Source organism: Danio rerio, chromosome 4 (assembly GCF_052040795.2).
Source record: "Danio rerio strain M-AB ecotype USA chromosome 4, GRCz13ab, whole genome shotgun sequence".
Classification (NCBI taxonomy): domain Eukaryota; kingdom Metazoa; phylum Chordata; class Actinopteri; order Cypriniformes; family Danionidae; genus Danio; species Danio rerio.
In genome coordinates, this window is record NC_141024.2 from 67,234,905 (window position 1) to 67,239,923 (window position 5,019).

The window sequence follows — 5,019 nt, forward strand, 5'->3', positions numbered from 1 at the left end:
CTAAAGCCTGTATTACGGACTCTGAACCACGCTGCCTGCCCTTGACTCAAGCCTGGTAATCACTCTGCCTCTGTTATCTGCTAATCATCGTTGAGTTTAGGGATGGGAAGATTAATCGATATGTATCGATACGCGGTCATGCGCGTGCACGATGCGAGTGCATCGGTTGAGCAGCAGAGGATGAATGAAATTTTGGAAGCAAATCGAGATGCATCGGTTTTTGCGAGATGCATCGGTTTTTCCAAGATACAGCTTATATTTTTAATATAGAATGTATTTTTTATTTATTAACAAGTGTTGTCAACCTGTTTTTGGCGCATAATTTAATCGACCTACATAAAGTAAGCCTAACGGATTTGCGGATGTGTACACTTACACTACAACTCAGTGTATCAGGTGTGCGGATGAAGCTAGTGGTGCGCCCTAGGAAAGCGCGAGAAGCAAAACAAACATTTTATTCCCCACTGAGTTTTAAATCTAAAGTATGGCAACATCATGGATTTAAGGATGGACGACATGACAGGACAGATGCAATTTGCAAAAGTGTGCCGCGCATCTGTAAAATACGCGGGCAGTACGACTAATCTGAAACCTCACTTGAAGCGGCGCCACGATGTTGTTGTGAAAGCTCCATTTTCCAGTGGACCTCTATTCTGCCGCCCTATGCGCGGATATAACTGAGGACGCGGGTGTCGCGGACCTCTATTCTGCCACCCTATGTGCGGATATAACTGAGGACGCGCGGGTGTCGCGGACCTCTATTCTTCCGCCCTATGCGCGGATATAACTGAGGACGCGGGTGTCGCGGACCTCTATTCTGCCACCCTATGCGCGGATATAACTGAGGACAAGCGGGCTCTGATGGAGGTGTCGCGGACATAACTGAGGATACGGGTGGTAAGGGGGGTGTTGCGGACGCCGCCCTCTCTTTACTGCCGCCCTAGGCGGCCGCCTAGGTCGCCTCTATGGACGTGCCGGCCCTGTTCATCTGCAAAGATATTCAGCCTACTGTCACGGAGAACGAAGGTTTTAAACACCTCCTCCTGTTAATTTTTATTTAATTATAATAATAATAATAATATTAATAATAATAATGATAAAAATAATGGGTGTCACGGTGGCACAGTGGGTAGTTTGACCACCTCACAGCAAGAAGATTGCTGGTTTGTTATATTTTTATTAGCCTGTTGTTTACAGTGACAGTGATGTTTCAACGCAGCATAACACTGCTAGTTCACGACCTTAAGTTTTGAATATTCAGTGGCACAATATATCTTTGTAAAACTTGTTTTCATAGTTGAAAAGTTAAATCACAATTCTTGTTGTGCAATGCTAAACATTTAAGTTGAAAGAGTGCAAATATATATATTTTAATATATATTGCACTTATACATTCTGTTTATCTTGAAAATACTTAAATAATATGTGCTATATGTTCTAAAATGGCCCTCTACTGTAAACTGACACTCTGGCTCTGAGAGAAAAGCCAGTTTGTAAAAAAAAGTCTTGGTTTTGCTTGGTTAATAAGTAATCAATCAAACTCATTCAATGGCACAGCATCCTCTTTCACATCATCTCATAAACTTGATTTAATTAGTTAGTGCTGAAATATCGCATCGTATCGTGATATGGGTGTGAATCGTATCGTGTTGCATCGCAATATGTCACAAATGTATCGCTAATATATCGGATCGTATTCTTTGTATCGAGATGCGTATCGGGTCGGCATTATAGCTAAGATGCCTAACCCTAGTTGAGTTGTATGTTGTATGTTCGCACAGCCGTGCGAGGTGTTGATGTTTAAGTGTGACTTAATAAATACTGCAAAATGGATCCCTCCGTGTCAGTCTCCCCGTTACAGGTATTTTTTTCGGAAATTTAACAGATATTTTACACAATAAGAGTTTGCTATTCAACACTCTCTTGGTGTTGACAATGTAAACACTTTCAAAAGTGTTATTTTTAACACTTATAGTGGTTCCCATATAAACTCTGAGGGAGTGTTAATTTTAACTCCAAGGTAGTTAAATCTACTATCTAAAATTTGCAGTGTGGCTGTCAATCCAGTTTAGAATTCAGTACAAAGTACTGCTCTATGTTTTTAAATCCCTCCATGGCCCCTGAGTATATTTCTGAGCTAATTAATATACACCAACCCGTGAGATCTCTTCACACTAAGGATCGACTCTATTTGCCAGTTTCACAATCACGCTTGAAATGTGGGGTGATAGAGCTTTTTCAGTCACAGCTGAAGACTCTGGGCCGATCTTCCACTCTCCTTAAGAACTTCTCCAACTCTTGAGTGTTTTCAGAGGTCACTGAAACACTTATTTTCTTCAATTTTTACTTGTGTGTTGTGAGTTGATGTATTTAGTTTCTTGTATGTTTGCTTGTATTCTGTGTTTTATGTTCAGCACTTTGGTAGCCATTGTGGTTGGTTGAAAGTGCTCTAGAAATAAATTGAGTTGAGTTGATTAGGATAAACAGCATGAGCACAGAGCTATAGTGGAGCTGGTGAAACCCTCCATGATGATGCAAGCCTACCTTTCTGGAGGTTTCAAACACCTCTAGACTGCCTGGATGTCCTTAAAGGGGGGGTCTAGAGTGTGTTTTTAAGGCTTGGTTGTGTTGATAGAATGCAATGCGATGTGTGCTCATGCTTTATTTGTAGAAAAGCTTATTTTTATATATCTGACTTTGACTATATACAGCTACTTAGCTAACATGAAGACAAATGTCATATCCTAGTTCCTCTGAAAGGCCCATCCTCAAGAGGCTTTGATTGGTCAGCTAATGTATTGTGCTGTGATTTGCAGATTGGCTTCACGTCACCAGGAAAAGTGTCACGGCTCTACAAGCACGCACTTTTGCGATGTGTAAATCCTATCAGTCAGAGTAGCTGTTAGCCGTATCAGTATGAGCCTAAATCAGACAGAAAATGACACAGAGGACACAGCTGAAGCTCACGCCTGCTCTCTAAAATATCATCTGACAAGTGTCTGTCACATATATTCAGAATAAGCATGTGTGAGTCATATGAAACATTCTCATATTTTTAGAGTGTTAGTTATCTGAGATGTAAAATGCCGGGAAAGTGTCCTCATAGAGAGACACTGCATTTTTTGCACTGAATTTGCACAGAATTTTTAGCTGAAATGTTAGCATTGCCAAACAGCATTTCCCGTTGTTTATGTCCTCGCTACAACGTACCGTTAGCGCTAGAAACTGTGTCTGATGTACTGGAGAAGATTGAAACTGCTGTACTAGAGACAACTGAAATGGTGGACATGGCTGGATAAGGCTGAGGAGCTGCAGGCAAGATTACAGGGCAGGCAATCCTGATCACTGACATGGAGGAATCTTTAGAAACAAAAACACACAAACAACAATGAATATATTTATATATCTTCTATATTTCTGTCACATATGCATCTGTTTCATTTTTGTCTGAAAAGTGCTTTGAGATGCAACTTTAAAGATGCTACAGAAGATTATTGTCATTAGTTTGTTTGTTAAATAATAATAAATAAAACAATTTAAAAAAATCCTGTTTTGCAGTGTTAGGTGTTACATAAAGAGTTGGACTATTGGAACATCTGAAGGAAGCCATTTGTATTTTCTAGACATAAATACTATTTAAAGCTAAAATCAGCAGATGTGCTCACTAACTAGTGAAGTTAAACCAGTCACTACAGTCAGACGTGGTTCAGACTATTAAACACACCAGATCAACACATACATATTGTGTTTGTCCTCTATACAGGCTACAGCGCTGTAAACTCACTGTTCGGTTCTGTGAGAGTTTGTCTTCAGCTCTACAATCCTCAAACTGTGTGCTGAGAGAGCTGGATCTGAGTAACAATGACCTGCAGGATTCAGGAGTGAAGCTTCTCTCTGATGGACTGAAGAGTCAACACTGTAAACTGGAGACACTGAGGTCTGAGTTTAAACACCTGATTGATTGATTTTTGTTTTGTTACATCAGACAAATTACATTAACAGTGTGTTTTTTGTAATGTGTGCTCTTTCTCAGACTGATGACATGTAAACTCACTGCCGATTCTTGTAAGAGTTTGTCTTCAGCTCTACAATCCTCAAACTGTGTGCTGAGAGAGCTGGACCTGAGTAACAATGACCTGCAGGATTCAGGAGTGAAGAAGCTCTCTGATGGACTGAAGAGTCAACACTGTAAACTGGAGACACTGAGGTCTGAGTTTAAACACCTGATTGATTGATTGATTTTTTGCTTTGTTACATCAGACAGATCACATTAACAGTGTGGTTTTTAGTAATGTGTGTTCTACGTTCTCAGATTGGCCACATGTATTCTCACTGTTCAGTGTTGTGAGAGTTTGTCTTCAGCTCTACAGTCCTCAAACTGTGTCCTGAGAGAGCTGGACCTGAGTAACAATGACCTGCAGGATTCAGGAGTGAAGCTTCTCTCTGATGGACTGAAGAGTCAACACTGTAAACTGGACACACTGAGGTAAATGATTCTCCACTCTACAATAACTACAGTCAGACAGTTTCATATTAGAGCTTTTCATGCTTGAACATGTTAACCCTGGATGATACTAAACCCCAGATAACAGGAAGTATGGTTTATCAGTAATTATGTTTCACACTGCTCTTACTATACCTGTAGTTAACCCTCAGGGGTCTGAGTTGATTTTGGGACCCCTGAGATGTTTTGACATGCCCTGACATCTGTGCTTATTTCAGCTACTTTTTACACAGTACTAGCCAACATGTGTTTTATTAGTATTCAGCTCAAACTGAGCTACAATAACATGTGAGAAATATTGATGTACATTGTGCTGATTTCCCTTTGTTTAATCACCCTAATTAAACAAAGTTAAGATCAGGATCCTCCCTTAGCTATATTTCTTAGCAAGAGTTTAGTTAAAGGATCGTCTTTAAAGAACGTATTTTGCAAAAGAATAAATTAGATCATACTTTACCACACAGGGTAACTTTGATGGGTTCTGGAAAATGAATTCAATGTCCACTCCAGTGAAG

General features: G+C 40.0%; 1 protein-coding gene and 2 long non-coding RNA genes across 4 annotated transcripts in view; all 3 read left to right on the forward strand.

Moving 5' to 3' along the window:
- LOC148682349 (uncharacterized) overlaps positions 1-5,019 on the forward strand; it is a 771,506-nt gene that overhangs the window by 64,632 nt on the left and 701,855 nt on the right. The gene's annotated exons all lie outside the window — the stretch shown is intronic.
- Positions 1-5,019, forward strand: part of LOC148682351 (uncharacterized) — an 83,953-nt gene that overhangs the window by 55,315 nt on the left and 23,619 nt on the right. The window lies entirely within an intron of this gene.
- The window catches only part of LOC141381810 (uncharacterized), a 203,854-nt gene that overhangs the window by 31,665 nt on the left and 167,170 nt on the right, over positions 1-5,019 (forward strand). The gene's annotated exons all lie outside the window — the stretch shown is intronic.